Source organism: Manis javanica, chromosome 11 (genome assembly GCF_040802235.1).
Source record: "Manis javanica isolate MJ-LG chromosome 11, MJ_LKY, whole genome shotgun sequence".
Lineage (NCBI taxonomy): Eukaryota > Metazoa > Chordata > Mammalia > Pholidota > Manidae > Manis > Manis javanica.
In genome coordinates, this window is record NC_133166.1 from 93,149,393 (window position 1) to 93,168,876 (window position 19,484).

A 19,484-nucleotide genomic window follows, 5' to 3' on the forward strand; every position below is an offset into this window, starting at 1 on the left:
GAAGTGTGAGTGGGGGGTGAGGGTTACCATGGGCTTAGGGATGTGAGTATTTAGCTTTATACAAAAGGACATGCCTTAGTTACATAAAGGGGCTTTAGATGATGGGAGACCAAAACATTGACAAATGTCCACTGTAGCAGGTGTCTTGTAGCAGAATTCGCCAGAATATATGAAGGCCCACTGTACAGATTTATAATTCATTCAACAAGATTTATTGAGCAACTTGAGGGTCCTGAGTGTAAAACCATGAATTAGGTAACCTCCACCCTTCAGGATTTAACGGGTGATCAGACCTGTTCAGATATAAATTATAATAACATAGAAAGAATGCAGTAACACAGTGACTTAGTCCACGTGGGCTGCTGTAACAGAAAGCCACAGACTGGATGGCTTATATAACAAACATTTATTCTCATGGTTCTGAAGACTGGGAAGTCTAGATTTGTGAAGGGAAGTTTGTTTCCAACTTCTCTTCCCTCTTATCCCTCAAAAACATTTTTCTCTCAGCAGAAGCCACTCCCAGGTGTCCTGTGTCCAGGGCCTGACCCCAGTGAAGGCTCATAGTTCCGGGGGTCTCTCACCCATGTAGTATTGGCCACAGTTGCTACTGAACTCTGCTGGGAAAGAATTTGGTTCCGATACACAGGGAGGTTAGGGTACAAGGGAGGAAGGAGTTCATTAAAGCGAGAATAGCAGGAAATGGCATTTGCCTTATAGGCAGCAGACAGCAAAAAAGAACAGAGGCAAGAAGGATGCAGGAAAGGGAACCTCATTGAACTCCTGCTCCGCATAGGGCAGATCCCTTGCCAACTCCTAAAGCCAGGGTCACCTGGTATCCAGTGTCTGCTTGAATCTGCACAGAGTGGGAACTAAGCCCCTGTCACCACAGGGTTTGGGGGAGCCGCAGAGCACTGGATGGAGTGAGATTGTGTTCTGAGAAATTCCCAAAGCAAAGAAAGGAGCTTTTCAGGCAGGCCACTAAAGTGCATGATGGTACAGCTGCAGTCCCGTCCCGGTCACCCAGGCAACAGGACTGGCAAGCTCAAATCAGAGCTCTCAGCAGCCCCCCACCTACTTACCTGAAGTAGGACAGAGACAGAGGGAAGACTTGTGCTTAACTCTGGAGAATGGAACGACATAGCAAAGTAACAAAGACACTTAGCCCTGGAAGAGCTCAGAGATACAACGCAGTAAGCTGAGCAGTGAGAAGTCTTTAAGGCAAAAAGTGCACACACTTTAAGGCAAAAAGAAAGGGGAGTGCAGGCAACCTCAGAGAAGAGGTGCCCCTAAGGGTTTAAGGCTTGGGGTTTTATAGGGTTTTCTGGGTACGGGTCAGCATAAGACATGGTGTATACAGGTTCTTCGTTGTTCCTTTGAAGGTCTGTCTTAAGAATAGGGTTGTTTAGGTGACAGTGTTGGTCTGGATCTCAGCATTCTTTATCCACATAGGTTTATTTACACTTCAGAGGTCTATCTGCTGTCCTGGTTACAAAATTACTTGATTAAGGGGCTGGAAGAAGAGGAAGAACAGTATATAGACCAAGTTAAAGGCTAAGTAGATTTTACAATGGCATGGTCTAATGGGTACAATGAAGACAGGTGGGCTGTGCTCTGATACTTTTCTTTATCTGGGGAATATTCAAGTTGCTCCCGATCTTTGAAACTTCAGCTAGTTAACTCTGTGAGTCCTTTCTGGTTCTCTGATTTTATCTGGTTAACTGTTTGAGTCCCATTTAGTGGCCTTATTCTCCCTCCACCCACTCATACCTTATCTTTCTGCCTAACTACCACTGTTTTTATTTAACTAATTCTGCCTAACTACCACTGTAGAGAACCAGGGCAATGGTTCTCAAACTCTGTTGCCCATTAGAATCACTGGGGGGGTGGGGGTGGATCTTCAGAAAATTCCCGATGCCCGGGATGCACCACCCCATGCAAATTACACAGGCGTCTCTGGGATGTAGACATCAGCATTAAAAACAAAGAACAAAAACAAAAACACACCCAGGAGATGCCAATGTACTGCCATGGCCTTGCCTCTCAGACTTTCAAGCACATACAGATCACCTGCGGCTCTTGCTAAAATGCCAATTGTGATTCATTAGGTTCCAAGGCTCCTGCATTTCCAACATGGAACCTGCATTCCAACTTCCATATCCAAGAAATGGAATCTGCCCAGGTAATGTTGATATGATTTTACATCTCTCATACCCTCTGCAGTGCTTAGCTCCAGACACAAGTAGATGCAAATTAAATAAATAATTTTTGTTAAAGGAAAAATTGTCCAATCACAGAATAGTAAATATTTCAGGTACAAAGGAAGAAATAGTCTCCAGCAATGTTTAATTTGTAAGTACTTCAAAGGGATTTTTTTGTCTGTCAAACTTGAAGAAGGCAAAACACTTCAAACAAGATGTCTTTTGTTTTCTCAGGATTATCTACCAGAAAATAGACTCAATAAGAGATAACAGCTTGGGTTGTTTTCCTGTTCCTCTTACACAGTTGCTTCAAGTTTTGTTATTTGGTTCCCTGGGTACAACACTCAGGGATTTTTCCCAGAGTGTGTTAAGTTCCTGTGGAGTGATTATTTCATTATGACCCATGTACACAGACCAATGGTTTAATAAACATTAGATCACCCAAAACTTTGTATTAAGGTTCATGTTTTCTGTTTCATATGAAACACATCCCAGATTTGTCTGAGAGCTGTTATTTAAGATAAGAGTTGTATGACTTCTCAGTCCCTGATCAAAGCTGAAAGCATTCGACTTGATTTTAGAAAATACTACTTTAAAACAGAATCCATTGGAGATAATCTCAGACTTTGCATGATACATTTGTTCTTAGACATTCCAGAAGAAAGTCTAAAACTCCAAAACTCTCTGTAGATGTGATTCACTCTTATTCCTTCACTCTCACTGATCCAACCTCTATGTTTCTTCTTCTCTTTTTTATATCTTCTTTTTAAAAGTGCTTCCTGACCTCTACTTTAAATCAAGGATTGTGTGATTCGTATAGTTTTATAAGAGATTCAAACTGATGTAACATCTAGTCAGTCCTGTGCGTTCAAATTCAGTTCATGCTTAGTACTCTGTTAGATGTGCCCTCCCTCTTTTATTCTTCCCTCCCTCCCTCCCTCCCTCAGGCATTCCTCCAAATTTTCTGGTTTTCTAGGTACCGACATCTGTTATTCTATCTGTTCTAGGTGCTGAGCACAGGCTAAGTATACTGTGATGAATAAAACCTGCCATTCCCTGAAACTTTTCTGAGTTGTCCCTTTTGCTAAACTTCTCAGGTACTTTTAGTGAGTACAGTGTCATTTTGGATTAAATTGCTCTCTGATTTTTTCCAGTGAGTTATTTTTGAATCGCTAAGTAGATCAAAAACTTATTGAGGATTCTGCTTTGATAATATTCATAAAGAAAATACGTACCTGGACTGCTTGAAGAGGCTCTGAAAAATGATAGGAGGCCCCTGTCCTAATTCTTGGAGTCATGGAAGCCATGACTCCAAGTGTATAAACTAGACTGCAGTGATAATGGGACAACTCAGGCATCATTCAAGAAATCTCCAGTTTGAATGATTTCTATACCCTAGGATGGAGTGCCATATCTTCTTGCGATGTTAATGTCACACTCCCATACAAGGGGAAGCTCGTGAAGTAAGTGTTTCGGAAGTATACGTAAACAAAACAGAACAACCCTAACACAATTTAACTATGTTTAACTGTGTTTAGTCTCCATCCTGTAGAAGAGCAAGATTAAACAGAGGTGTTAAATAAGAGTATGAAAAAATGCAGGCTTCTTGACGTCCCCGGACATTTGGCCCAAATGCTTCCTGGCTTGTTCTTAAATCAGATGATGCAAACTTCAGAGGATGATTGGGAGCAGCCAGATGAAGAGGGTCAGTGGGGAAAAGGGTGACAGAGTGGACAGTCCTCTTCCATATTCAAGAAGTGAAATCTGCAAAGAGAAGAGAAAGTGTACATGTCCAAAAAGCTGCTAAGTCGCTCGGAATCACCAACCATAAACTGTAAGGGAGTAGATATGAAAAGAGAGGCCTACCACAAAAATATACAGAGCACAACACAAATAGTATGTCTAAGGGTCAAAACTGTGCTACAGACACAAAATTCTATAAAATAAAAGTTAAGAGCTTGCAGGTTTTCACCAGTGACTTTACACGGCTAACAAAAAGACATGAGATAGATGAGAGCTCCTGAGAACTGGAACAGTATTCACAGCAGAGATGGCTGAAAATGTGGGCTGATTGAGATCGCCAGAGTCGAGGGCAAATGCACTTCAGGCTGCAAAACAGCCTGAACAAAAGGCCTAGTGGTCTGTAGTCATATTTTGTGGGCTAGCCTGGAATAGGGATTTCTGCTCAAAGGTAAATGAGGTACAAATCAGCCCAGTGATACATGGTGATGACTGAAGCCCAATCACAAAACCGGTGGCTGCTCATTCAGCTACCCATTTCCTCGAGCACAAAATTATTTATTATACCCACATGTCAATTTTGTTGAGTCAATGAATACATTTTCTTGGCCTTTATTATTTCTCCTTAGTGATCCTACAGCACTGATCTCATTCATATCGAAGTTAGCAGCTTAGAATACCAAACAACTGGTCCAAAGGACACTGAGTTATATATTGAAATAATAGTATCTTCTCCTCAGATGCATCATCCTCTTCTCTTCAGGTCTCAGAGACATTATCATCATGATTGTTATTATTACTCTTACTTTTTTTAGCTACTGTTTTTCGAGTTCTTTTCATGTTCCCAGCCCGGTGATAAGTGCTTTATGATTTAAGAGAAGTAAGGCAAATTCTGTATGTGTAGCATCCCTTCCTTCTTCTTCCACAAATAATCTTTTCTTTTCCCCTTTGCATTTTGGAGATCAGCCTTTCCTCCTTTTAGCTCCATGCGGTCCACACCACTATCCCTCTCTCCCCATAGTCTTTGCGGCGGTAGTGGTCATGGCCAGGGGGGGCCACAGTGACTGATGTGTGTGCGTAACTGCAAGAGGCCTGAACCATGACACCTGGTGGCCTAGACTTTTGCTGGAGTTTTTGGAAAAGAGGTGCTCTTTTTCTGGTGGAGTTCCTAGGTGTCAGAGTCATGTAAACCTGAAACTGATGGGACAATCTGCTACCATGAGAAGACGACCTACCTTATAGTGAAATCAACTCACGGGCGAACAGAACCAGGAAATGGAGTGGGAGCGAGAGCAGCCGCGAGACTGAAGCCAGCCTTCCTGAAGGCAGCATTCTCCAGGGCCTTTGGTTATGTGGCTCAAGAAATTCCTGTCTGTCTTTATCAAACAAGTCTGAGTTGGGCTTTTGTTTTTACTATTGAAACAGGCACAGACATTATAATTTCTTTTTTTTTTAACTGAAAAGCTCCTGTTCTTAGCCACAATATCCGCAGGGATGTGTGCTGCTGAAATAATGGGAGTAAATTTAAAATAGAATCACTCTCTGCATGTCCCCAGGTTTTGTGAGCTCTTTGAAGAACATGTTGCATAAAGAATGTGTTTTGTGTTGCAGCTCAGCAATGTGTTAGCTTGTCCATGGGAGCGTGAGTAACACTTACTTCCTTGTGGACAAAGCCTGTAATAGGACAGGAACAGCAGTGAGGGTGTCAGTGAGCTGTTTGTGGGTTCCCTGTGCTTTTGTCACACCCACAGGGGTGATCAAGGTTTGAGGAACTCTCTCACCCAAGCTCCAGCCAACAAAGGGTCTCAATTCTTCTCCTTGGAGACTGGTAGGGAAGCCCTTTTCACCGCCAGGTGAGAAGCCCACTGGCACAAAAAATTATTCTGCTTAATTATATTCATGCTTGAAATTGATGAAATTGCCCCCTCCGGTGGTTAGAGCAGATGCTGTAGTCTCTTTCAGCAAGAAGCTTCCTTAGGGTAGGAGACACAAAATGAATCTTAGTGGACTGATTTGGAGCATCCCCTGTCCCTTAATATTTACTGTGTTGGTAAAAACTCTATAAACTAGACTGCAGTGATAACGGGACAACTCAGGTATCATTCAAGAAATCTCCAGTTTGAATGATTTCTATACCCTAGGATGGAGTGCCATATCTTCTTGGGATGTTAATGTCACACTCCCATACAAGGAGAAGCTCGTGAAGTAAGTGTTTCGGGAGTATACGTAAACAAAACAGAACAACCCTAACACAATTTAACTATGTTTAACTGTGTTTAGTCTCCATCCTGTAGAAAAGCAAGATTAAACAGAGGTGTTAAATAAGAGGATGAAAAAATGCAGGCTTCCTGAAGTCCCTGGACATTTGACCCAAATGTTTCCTGGCTTGTTCCTAAATCAGCTGATGCAAATGACAAGTTATAAATAATCAGACAGCCAGAGTGCTCCGCACCAGAGAGAGATGACCTTTCTGTTCCCTGAGCATCTCTGGCATTCTCCAGGGAAAGCCACCTGAAATTAGAAAGAGCTTTTTATGGGTGTTAAGAATAATTCTCTTTCTTTTCTCTCTTAAATTTAATGGGACTTAAAAATGATTCTACAGTTATTGGAATGATACTTTAAAATATGTTCAGAAATACTTTAACTTTTCATTGTGTTGTCAGATTGGCAGGGCCCAGCTCCTCTAAAATCACTTATTTACTGGGGAAAAGAACTTTGTATGTTTTTGCAGTGTTGAATTCTTGATCTTTAAATCTCTTTATAAAATTTTGATAGATGTATATTGCTAATAGGAGCGATAGAACTCACACCAGATAGCTGCCATTGATGCTTCTTTTCTGGAAGTATTCCTCTGGCTTTGAGATACCTGATTTCTTGGATTTCTGTTCCTTTTTCTTTTTGCTTGGCCCTTCATCTGCAGCAAGCAGCTTAAATATTGCTCACCGCAGTGTCCTGTCCTTGACTCTCTTCTCAATATACAACCTTCCCCAGGGTGACTCCATTTAACCTCAATGGCTCTACTTAGCTTAGTCTGTGGTTTCCTAAATTAGTATTGCTATCCAAAATCCTGAGCTGAGCACTGACCTCCAGACCTTTATGTAAAACTGACTGCTAAATATTTATCTAACTGTCCCATGGGGCCTCAGATTTAATATAGTAAAATTGGACTTTCATTTCCTCCCAGAACTTAGTTCCAGTTCATTTCATGACATCAAAATCCCATCCCTGGGAAACATACTTGAATCCTTCCTTTCTCCCTCTTTCCTCAACCAAGCAGTTACTATATGCAATATAATCTACTTCTTTGACATCGCTGGTGTTTGTCTTCTTACCATCCTCACTAATGTTGCCTTCATTCAGGCATTTGATATCTTTTACCTGAACTCCTGCAAGAGATTGTACACATTGTAGCCAGAGTTACTTTTCCAAAACACAAATTAATTCATACTCTTCTCCTCTAAGCACCCTTGAGGGGTTTCTATTTACTAAGCATAAATTTAAACTTCACAGTGTATCATACAAGACTCTCTACATCTGTTTAATGACCACCTCTCTGTATCACTTGTCTATTGTCACAATAATGCTGTGTCACAAGCAACCACAGAAACCTCAGAGATATTCTTAGGATACATTTATGCTGTCTTGTCTGGGATGTCTACTGGGTGGCTCTCTTGACCTTGGCTGGCCTTAGCTGGTCTCAGTGTTTAGCTGGAAAAACTCGGACAATGTGGCTCTGCTCCCTGTGCCACTCATCCTCCAGCAGGTCAGCGTGGGCATGTTTTATGGGGGTGACAGAGTACAAGGGAAGGCATAAGCAGAAACATGCAAGGTTTCCTGAGGCCTGGGCTCAGAACTGGCCCACTATCACGTCTGCTGAATTTTATCGATCAAAGGAAACCATAAGACTGGCCCAGATTCTGGGTTCAAGAAACAGATTCTGCCTATTTAATGAGGAAACTGTGAGGGTGGGGAATTGGAACTTTCATCGCATTCTCCATCTTTATCTTCACTAGTCTATGCTTCTTTCTGGCTGTACACAATGGATGGCAGTCTCTGGAAAATGTCCAGCTCTCTGGACTTTTTAATTTAGCTCCTGCTATACTATCTGCCTAGGTTGCCCCTCTTCCTGCCCTGGGACAGTCCCCAATATGCACCAACTTGTCTTTCAATGATCCGGCTTTTTCTCAGCCTTCTCCTCCTGCCTTCTTTGTGAACTCTATCTAGCTTTTACTTAGGTCTACATAAGACCTTAGTTGTTTTTTGTCCTTAATTTCTTATATGTTTATTTCTGCCTTGAGACTACAAACCTATTCAAAGCAGAGACCTTTCTTAATTACTTTTTTACCTTTAGAGACTAGCATAGTCCTTGTCAAATATTAAGCACTTTATACCTCTTGGTTGAAAAGAAGTTTGAAAGTGTAACAAGTCTTAGAAGTATGGTTTATAAAATTTATTCACTTGTCTTCACATCACTGAAATGTTAAGAGGAAGTTACTCATGAAAGTGATTGGTTTGGGAAATAATTTTTAGGTAAACATTTAAAAGACAACATTTTTTGAAATAGTATATTTTAAAACTGAAGGGTGAGAATGGAAGGGTAATGACATTTTCAGCCCTTCTTCTCTTCAAATTCACCTCAAAAAAGGAAAATAAGCAAAGAAGGCACATGTGTCATTTTGATAGAATAAAGTGGCATTTTTGACCCAGAAACCAATAGTGGTTGGAGCACCGACAGATAACTCATCACAGAGGAGGAAGTGAACCTAAGTGTCTGAGGTAGAAGTGTGCATGCAGGTGTGTGTGTAAGTCCACGAAAGTCATTACAGGAGTTATGGGCTCTGTGTATGGTTGGAAAGTATGGATACAGAGCATTAAGGACTCACTGCCTCTTGTAGTCACCCGTCACAGCCAGACTACTGCACAGAGAAACTGAGCCAGGGAAGCTCAAGACTTGGAGCCTCAAGGAGAAGAAGAGTGGAATGCTAAGCTGAAAAGAGGGGAGCACTGGAATTCTGCATGCTGAATGGCAATACCAAGCCCCTGCCCCCCGACAGGGCTCCAGAATGCCAATCAGGCTCATTTTCTTTAGATAGGCTGAGCATCCTTCACTGGAGAACCTAAACTTCCCCAGAGAAAACATCTTCAGATGTGGACACTTGGGACCTCTGACAAACAGTCTTGAGTGATTCCCCTACGACTCTCCTGCGCTCTCCTCCTCAGCTGGAGCCCTGGGAGCTCCCAGCAGGCAGAAACAAGAGGGCAGCCAGACTGGAGAAGTTAAGGACGCGCTCGCTCATAGAGCACTTACTCCGGACACTGCCCCCGCACAGCCCTGAGTGTGTGTGTGCCACTTAGGCTTTGTGTCCCAGGAAATTTGCTTGCTGTACCCACTCGTGGCCCTGGCTCCAGTCAGCTCTATAATGCTCCAGTATTAAAGGAGGATCACCAAGGATTATAGATATTTGAAGAAAGCACCAATCTCCAAGAGAGACCCCACATCTAAGTAAAAATAAGAAACTCAGGGGATGAAGATAATGTAAGGAGAAGGAAAAAACTTCAAAGAAACTACAGTTTTAATATCCTTGGAAAGAAAAGAGATACTTTATATATATATTTTTTTTTCAAAGAGGTTTTTAATGAGATATACAAATTGGGCTTATCATTTGAAGAATAGCATCCTAGTTTAAATAATTTAAACACAATTTTTGCAAGTGGTACTATTTTGGAACTCAGTAGTAAGGTCCCAATGAATAATCAGAATTTTCAAAACAACGTAATTGTACATTAGATGTTTTCAACCATAGTCTTTTATTTTGCAGCAAAAGATATTTCACTGATAGAAAGCAAAGAGGATTTAAATTTCTATTACTCTGTTCTAATATCATACCATTCCTGAAAACTAAATTTTTCTTGCTAAAAAGGAATGCAAATAAAAATATTATAATTTTATATTGGGTTTAAAAGCACTTTGCATTTCATGAAAGACACACACACATATGTTCTTATATCTATATAAGAACATGGCACAGTGAAAAAAGAAAAATTAAGAGAACATGAAAGAAATCTTGGAAATTAAAAATACGATTGCAAAATAAAAAAAATTAGTGGAAAGGTTGGAAGGTAACACTGAGGCGCATCTTGGAAAGGAACACGAAAGGAAAAAAAGAGACAATAGAAAAGAAATGATAAGAAGATCAAGTCAATCCAGAATATCCAATATCTGATTAATAAGGGTTTCAAATAAAGGAAGGAAATTATCAAAAGTATAAGATAAGGCAGATGCCCAGGGTTTATCACTGGAGAGCTCTAATTCAGGCCAGCAGGTTGAATTAGTGGAGTAATATCTTTCCTCCAGCTTCTTGAAGCACTGAATAGGAAACAGACAAAGGAGAATTCCAGAACACATGAACCATTATTAGAAGCTGTTTGATTTGAAAATGTGGAGGTTGATTGTGGGCAGAGGGTGTAAGGATGGGGATAACTGTGATTCAAACATATTTTGAATGTGGAAAACAGCCACACGTTCGTGTTCAATGATTACAGGAAGTGTAGACAATGCAGCTGCTAAATGAGTCCCTAAAATATTGACATGACTGATTCTAGTGTGACTTGTTTAGTAGGAAGTGGGAGAGGAGGCAAAAATAGACCAAAGCAAACATTTGCTCAAGATACATGAAGAGAAATAAGTTCTCTGTGTTCCTCCACCCCTGCAAAAACATGGCCATAAACTTCTGACAAGTTTCTTTCCTCATATTTCTATTGCTGTGGTCATGGTGGTGATTTAGCATTCTCATGACTTTTATTCGTGCTTGTCTGACCAAATGCTAGATAAATATTTTATGTTTACCTTGTCACAGCTCTCCAGGGATGAAGACTGCCGCTGTCCTTCATCAATGCCTGGAAAGAAGTGTTCAATACCAGAGACTTTTTAAATGTTTTTTTAAAATGCAATCTCAAGGGGTCCCATTTCAAAGACCATGGAACTGTATAGATGACCACAAAGTTAATGGGAGAAATTGAGGCAATCATTTAGGTAATTCAGAACAGATATTGTGTTTCAGAGGTTTAGATAATTGGGGCAAAAGTCAGTGGAGTCTGGTGTAGTTGGATGATTGCTTAATTCTCCACTGTGCATTTTATGCCTAAGTGGGTGGCTGGGGAGGTCAAATTCCCTGCTGAGAAATCTCAAAACAAAGAAATGGAAAACACATGAAAGAAGTTGCTTTTGCTTTTCTAATGAGTGAGAAAAATGTGCTCCAACAATTAACTCACTCAAGCTTTGTGGAATGTTAGGCAAAGATTTTCCTACATAAATTAACAATTCATTATATCCCATCTCTACTGATGGAGAAAATACTTCTAGAGATGTGGTAGGTAGAATTTGTGTAAGCACATTGAGAAAGGTCTGTTCTGACTGTATTTTCTATCCTCACTGTGCTGAAGAGATACATACTTCTAGAATTAGATGAAAGTGAGTTAATTATAGGCATTCATTGAGTGAAATGATAAAAATTCTTACTCTCTGTTTTAACTCACTCATTCTTTAAATTGTACTTTCTGTTTAAAACTATGTCTAAAAATGAACAGTGTATTACTGGTGGTGCTAATTCTTCTAACAAAGTTCACAGTGGACGGTGGTAAAGAAACATGTTCTATTATAAATATATTTAGTAATAAATTCTGAGAGTATATTGGAAGTACTGTCCTAATAAGCAATCATGAAACTTAAGCAAAGTTTCAAGCCAGCACTGGCTGTAGTAAAGCAAAATGTGAACTGCTTATGCCATAAAGTCAAACTCTAGATCATCTGAAAACTTCTGCAGATAGATTTATTTAGCAACACCCTACCATGGTAGGATGTAAAATGTGATAGAAATGACTATGCTTTTCCAAAGATTCTCTTCATGTTTAACAATAACAGATGCATGAATCAAGCCTGGACCACTAATAAGTCAGTTAGAAAGACCAGGAGAATCTGGCAAGAACTCTGCTAGTCAAGTTTATTTTAATGTTTATTTTACTCATTTTTAAAGCCTATTTAAACTTTTTAAAAAAGTATGATGAATCCTAATTAAATTTGATAAACCATAAGCCCCCATCCCTTTCTAAACAGATGTAATACAATACTACTATTAGGCAACAAACTGAAGCAAAGAGATAAGAAAATAATTGCTCTTTGGAATAATGAAGACCAGTGTGTATACAGTTAATGGATCTTTGTAGAAATCTTCAAAGACAGGATAAGATTTCTCTCCATTCTTTAACTTCTTTCTCTAAGGGATCTGGTACAAAATGTAAAATAAATGATTTTTTATTTCTGTATAAATGTTTTAAACTGTGCTTTTTTGAAGGGCTTATATTTTTCCTACTATCACTATCCTCCCTTCCTTTTTCCTTCTGCTTCCCTGCAGTCCAGAATGGCAGTGAAAAAACGCTCAATGAAAAATATCATCTCAGGTATCAGAAGTCAAGTGACATAAGCAAAAAGGGATGAAGGTTAAATATATTATTTATATTGGTTATAACCTTGTCTGATTTAATCTTCACAGTGAACCTGTGGGATAAGAATGAATTCCTCCATTTTAAAGATGAGCAAACTGAGACTCAGAGTTTACATAAATTTCCCAACATTACCTAGCAAGTAAGCAAAAGAACTGTTACAGGCTACGCATACTATGGCATGTTCCACACTCCCAGTTCTTTGCATATTACCACCTAGACCTTAGGACCATGAGGAAATAATGCTTAACCAAGTTGATAAGAACAATGCAGCTGCAAGGAGCCTGGAAACTGTCTGTAAGCATCTGCGGTGCGATAATGAGTTTGTACCAGAATGTACATCGACACGGTGCTTCCTTCGTCAAGAAACTCCTGTCTGGAAAGCAAGTCAGTTGAACTCCATAGGGTGCTTAGTGAGGTAGTTGATTTGCTTCCTGGAACAAGCCCCTTATCACAGACTCATAACAAACAGTTTGGGGAATGGCAGGGGTCCTTGGACCACTCTTTGAGCTGCACTGGACTCAAAAAGGAGGCTGTGACATCAAGGAAGTAGTGGAGTCACATTAGCCAGCATTGGTTCTGAGTCCCTTTGGAACTGGCATCAATTTGCGTGCATCCCTTGTAGCTGCCTAATTCACACATTGTTATCCATGCAGAAATCCAAGTGCCTAGCTCCGGAGAAGTTCAACATTCCCTATCCAAGGAGAGGGAAATGGTTCTGAAATATAGGCAGAATCTTGGCACTTTCTGGAGCTATGGTGTGATGAAAAAAAGCAGAGCTCATGATTGAATTATTGGAACAATTCATGTTTGAATTATTATTGAGGTGAATAGAACAGGCCTGGAAACTAGACCAATTTGGTTTGAATTGTAAGAGGGTCTGCTTTAGAAGGCTGTTGCCTATTCTGTAGAGTGCTGAGTGCAGCCTGGCATGTGGTGCTCAATAAATGGCACCTCTATTACTAGGATCAGCTTTCCACAGAAGCAGATACCTACTGGGAGTAATTGCATATTAACTAGTAGTGCATCTTATTCACAGTACATGAAATGCCACCTTAAATTATGATTTCTTCAAAACTTAAAGCCTTTTTAATCTTCCAAAAGTCAATTTTAAAATGCAAATACTCTGGATATGTTCTTATCTTTGACTAGAGGTCAGCTTAATTTTCTACTTGTATTCTTCAGATTTTCAAAATGACCATTTCATTCATAATTATAAAAAAGTAACTACATTTCTGGAAAGGGCACCTCTGAGCTAAGCTTGTTAGGAACTAGCTTATGTCATTGTGTTTCCCAAATTGTTTCATTTTATTATAGTGTCTGCTACATATGCTCTGTTTAAAAAATATATATATATTAACTAAAGTTGGGATATACAAATCTGATGATTCACAAAGCAAGCATATCAGCAATATTTAAGGCCTGAAACAATCCTACAGAAAAGAAACCTTTGTTTAACGTAGAATTTTCCTCAACCTACTTGATCAGAGACTATTTTTGACAGCAACTCTGTTCAAATGCCGTAGAACACAGTCTGAGACCACACACTGGCTCAAGGGATCATTTTCCAAACTTGATATCTAACAGGAATTCAGGCTCTTTAGGAATAGGACCTAGATTAGGCCCTTGAAACAAGGATTATGAGGAAAGGATGCAGGGGGAGGCAAGAGGAAAGATGACAGTGACCTTTGCCCCACATGGAAAGAGCAGAGAAGAGAGATCCATGTGACCTTTAGTCTACTTCTAGTTTTGTTCACATACCAGCGCTGACCTGTGTTTACCCCTAAATCAGCTAACCGGACTTTCTCCCTCTACCAGATGGGGGACCAAGGCAAGATACTTTTCAGGGTCTCCTTTAGATCAGCTGTCCTAGTTTTCAATTTCATTATTTCGGTTTGGAAAAAAATGCATGAGACATTTTTATTTTGACAGAAGTGGTGATGTTTTGCCTTTTTAGAGGTTTTTCAATGTTCTCTCAAGGGCTCTAGAAGATCCCCAAGGTCAATAACAATGTTTGTTTGATATAAAATATTTTAGCAAATTTTTATAGTTTGAAGGCTGTTGCTTGTTACAGTTCAAAGGCTCTATCTAAATATAGCATATTGAATTAAAAAACTGAATTAATATTTTTTTAATAATGGGAATTATTGTAGATGGACAGATCAACTCATGACTTCATTACCTCATCTTTTATGTTCACGCAGCTTCCTGGCAAACAAATGGAATGTATCTTTAAACAATGGAACAACTAGAAGATGCCTCATGCTCAGTGGCTAACTGGAATCACTCCACAAACCAGCAATTGTATTTGACTAATGTGTTCCCTGTTGAGTCAGGTTATTCCAGACTTAGGGAGGGATTAATGCATTTTCACAAAACCAGGCCTGTAGTCAGGTGGTCCACTTTTGTTATGAGATGAGCTATAGAGGATTTGGAAGCATTATGGACTTAATAGCCATAAAGTGAGTTGGGTGACAAAGGTGGAGAATAAAGAGAAGTCTAGAGGGCATTACTAACCTCTGAATAATAGTTATTCCTATCTCTGGATTTTTAGAAATTGCAGGTGGTCATGAGTCGCTGTTTTTAAAACTTGCTCACTTTTCTGTTACATAGAGAGGTATTTTGGTAAAACATATGGTTATATTTCAACATACCCACTTATTATAGCAATTCCAATGATACCACTTTGAACATAAAGTATATTAATATTGTTTGTAGCTAAATTTAATACTGATACTACAACAACTATTTTTACACTAAATAATTAAGGTTTTTTTCCTCTTCTTAATTCCTAAGGAAGAAAAACACTTTCTGTAAAATCAAAGTCTTTTCTCTTCTTAAGACAACATGATTATACAGAACGTGAGGTCTCTTTTTTTTACCAAATAGGATATGCTTTGAACTTGTTAGATGATATGTCAGCAGTTATTTTTGAACTTTTCAAGAATACTGAATACATTTGAATTAAAATTCACTAGTAGTTTTCATTTAATATTCATTCATTGAAACTGTAGACAGACTAGAGAAACAAAATCTTCACTCTAGTAGTCTTTTGTCTTTCTAATTTAATTGAATATATATTTACTATCTTCAGATCTCTAAGGTAATGACCACACCTTACCTTGGGAAAAGGGCATTGTGCTATACCTTGACAGCAGAGTTAGAGAAAGTGGTAATTTTCAACGCTAACAGGTGCATAGCCCATAATCAGAGAATTCATATTCCCTATGATTTTCTAAGAAGTACTGCACACTTTAACAAGACTGTCATAGTTTTCCAAATTGTATCTTTTCTCCTTTTAGGTGTTAAATTGTATTTGGACTTTTATGGCTAAAGAAGACAAGGATTTCAAGTGGAAAGGAGGTAAGTAATTAGCCTTTCTTAGCTAAATGAAAGTAAAGGAGTTTAAAAAAGGAAAATCAAGCTGGCTTGGATGAAATAAGCTCTATGGAAGCTCTAAGGCCTCAGTTGCAAAGGAAATCTCCATCTGTTACAAAAATTCCAAAGACTTGCTTTCATGGTAAGATTTTGAGCTAGAAGTAAATACCAAATACAATGCAATAAACTGAAAAAAAGAAACCTATTTGGAAGTGTTTAAGGAACTACCTGGAGACGTACTCTTCAATCTGTGTACTAGTTTGGAATTTTAATATGAAACATGTATTCTTAAATATGCAGTTTGGGAAGAGAGGACATGCAGTGGACTAGAATTTTCTGTAGTTAGCCTTTGGGCTTTGAGGAATAGAGGACCTATATTGTCGTGGTTCTTCACCCAAGAGTGTTGGCACCGTGTGCAAATCACATCACCTAAGTGGACTTAGCTCTCTCCTCTGCAAAGTGACAGGACTGATTTGACTCTTTCACTGATATTTAAGGCCATTTTCATCCTATCCTTTAAATACTCTTTGATTTTTATAGCTAATTTTTCTTTAGATGCCATTTTTCTGATCATAGCTCTTTTGAGATACAATATTTTTGCACTTAATATATGTTATCCTTTCAATTGTCTGGAGAAACAGATAAGGGTTTATTGCAAGGAAATCTGAGGAATTGAACATTAGTAGACAGACTAGATTATGAACTGTGGCTTTCTAACCTTTTCTCTTCAGAAAGTTTTATCACTAAACCACTTTTGTGATAAAGTTTCCGGCAACGTGGCAAAAATATTTAGAGAATAACAGAACTGCAAAGGAATAAAATAACTTCAAAGCACCATCATTAATCCCGATAAACACCTATCCTTCCAGAAACTCTCACAAACTGTTTCACAGATACAGGCCTTGATGTCATCACCACGCCAGGGAAAAAAAAAACAAATGAAACGTGCATGAAACACGTTTGCGACTTAATCACGACTCCTAAGATAGTGCTTGCGTTAGGGAAGCTCAAGTGTGAGAGGACAATGAGGGTTTCCTTCCACTGGGCAGGACAAATCAATTTATGGAGTAAGGCCATTGACTAAGGAGACAAAACAAGCTCCTTGACCTTGCTTACACTTCCTCATGCAATTCCCTTCAGGCGGGAGGAGAACCTAGCTGACAGATTCCCAGCAACACAGCCAAGGACAGAGGAGGCAGCCCCCGGATCCCCGTGGAAGCAGCCGCGGGAAGAACCACATGCACACACCCACGTCGGCAAGGCAGATAATATGTGTGCAAAGTATCAAGTGGCCTTGCTGTCCCTCTAGGCTTCTTCCTCTGTTACTTAACATCCTACCAAGGCTCCAGCAAGAAGCCAAACAGCATTTCTTTAGCCATGAACTGTAAACCACCTGGGTACTTCCTCCATGGGAAAAAAATGAAATGATGGTGAGCCCAGATATCCTATCCCATGGTACGCATTGACGGATTGCACAGCCGAATGAAAACCACCATTGATTGTTTCCACAGCAAGCCTTTTGCTATGACTTCTCCAAAAGCATCCAATGTGATTGCTCAGCTTCATTCTCCTCCTCTTTGGTTGACAGACTCAAAAAGCTTTCTATGTTCCAGGAGAGTCAGGAGAAGAGGGGAAATAGGGTAATAGAAATAAGGAAAGGAGCTGGATTATCAATAAACTGGGCAACCAGGATAGACTTTTATAAGAGTTGCTGGTTAAAAAATGTGCTATTCGTGCATCAGACTCATTAAGTCAATGTTAAAAACAGGAGAGTCATATTCATGAAGTCACTCAACAAAGGCTTGTTGACTGCTGCAGGCTTGCTACAGCCTGGAGGGGAACTCCTGTCTAAGACCCTTCCCCACCTTTTTGAATACCTCAGCTGCCACCTCCAACCCCCTGCCCAGGTACTGCTACCTCTGTACATCTTCCCAGGCAGGTGTCCTGAATCCCACTGGCTCTTCTTATCAGTTTGCTTTCTCTGCTCCTGATTTGGGTCCCATCCATGTCTTCTACCATCTTCTTAAACTGGATGACTAGATTAGCAACCGCTGACATGCATTCTGCTTAAAACCCTGTTTTTCCCTCTGTAACACTATCTCATTTGTAAAGGACCTCCTCCATCATGAATGTCACAGCACCCCGGTTGCTGTAGACTGAATTGTGCCCCCCAACAACCAAATCCATGTGTTGAATCCCTAACCCCCAGTATGATGGTATTTGGAGATGGGCCCTTTGGGAAATAAACAGGCTTAGATGAGGTCATGTGGGTGGGGCCTTTGTCATGGAATTAGCGCCCTTATAAAACAAGATACCAGAGAGCTTGCTTTCACGCCAGGGAAAGGCTGTGTGAGGACTGTGAGGACACGGTGAGGAGGTGGACACCCATGAGCCAAGGAGAGGGCTCTCATCAGACACCCACCCTCCTGGCACCTCACCTTGATCTTGGACTTCCAGTCTCCAGAACTCTGAGAAATAAATTCTTGTTTAAGCTGCTCAGTGTGTGGTATTTTGTCATTGCAGACTGAGCTAACTAAGACACTGGTACAGTGCTTGGTGCATATTAGGTATTTAGTGTCTATTTATTAAATAAATGAAGGAGTACTTAGGAGTCTCCTTAGCTCTTCCACCCTTTTCTTGGGTCCTGAGCCATAGATTCAGTTACCTTCTACTCTCACCCTGCAGCAGTCAGCTCACCCACAGACTCATTCACAACCTCCCAGCCCTGGAACACCGATGAACCAAGGCCCCAGCTTCCCCTTACCTGGGAGAGGAGATCAGACCTCCACACTCCCAATAGCTCACCATTCATTTGGCACATAAAGCAGAACTTCCCTGACAGATTGCCTTGACTTGGTTCTGTTAAGCAGCTTAATATTCCGCATGTACCATAACTCTTTCCAGCAAATGTTAGCCTCTGGCCCATCGATGTTTGTGGCAATCACTCTGGACCCTCTTCCTTTTGCTAACCTCGTCTCACTTCTATCCTTTCCTCTTTTCTCACATCCACAGAACACAGAGGCTCCTCTTCCAGGTCTCATTTTAATGTGATCCTTTGATGCTAGGGCTTGTTTCTGATCTGATTCCTGATTTATGGCTCCCTCTTGTGGATTTTGGCTTCGATTTGCCCCATGAGTCTTATCTACCCAGAAATAGCTCAGTCCACCCCATTCCTAAGGGAGGAGGTGTTCAAATAATGATATAGTGTTAGAATGACTAAGGTGTATTAGATGTTAGGAAGGCCTAAGTCTGTGGGAGGAAAGTCAGGTTAGGCTACACAGAATTGTGAATTGTGAAGGAAAAGTGGAAATTTTTCAAGCAGACAGAGAAAAAGATAGATCAGAGGCACAGCGAACTTTGCAATCAGGTGGATGTGGCAAGGAAAGGGATTCCAAAATAGAATTCAAGCCAGGTGTCTGGTGTCAGCACTGGGTGCCATCCCCCTAATAGTAGAGAAATGGAATGTCAGGAATAGATAGGTATTTCTCTTGGTTAAAGAAAACATTATTTCTTATATATTGGGAATTACTACAGTAATCCATTAAAAATTTTTAAAACACATTCTTGACTATTTAAAAATATTATTTACATTCAGGTAATTGGTCAAAATGGCTGCCATTAAAGGATTTTCTCTAAGATCTTTTACCAAGTTACAATTTTTGGCTTTAG

General features: G+C 40.0%; 1 long non-coding RNA gene across 2 annotated transcripts in view; it reads left to right on the forward strand.

Annotated features, from left to right (window-relative positions):
• The window catches only part of LOC108408554 (uncharacterized), a 149,317-nt gene that overhangs the window by 112,049 nt on the left and 17,784 nt on the right, over positions 1-19,484 (forward strand). For both annotated transcript variants that reach the window (XR_005058866.2, XR_001856023.3), the window contains exons 2-3: positions 2,106-2,179; positions 15,740-15,800. This is a non-coding gene — a long non-coding RNA (uncharacterized lncRNA). The remainder of the gene's footprint in view (positions 1-2,105; positions 2,180-15,739; positions 15,801-19,484) is intronic.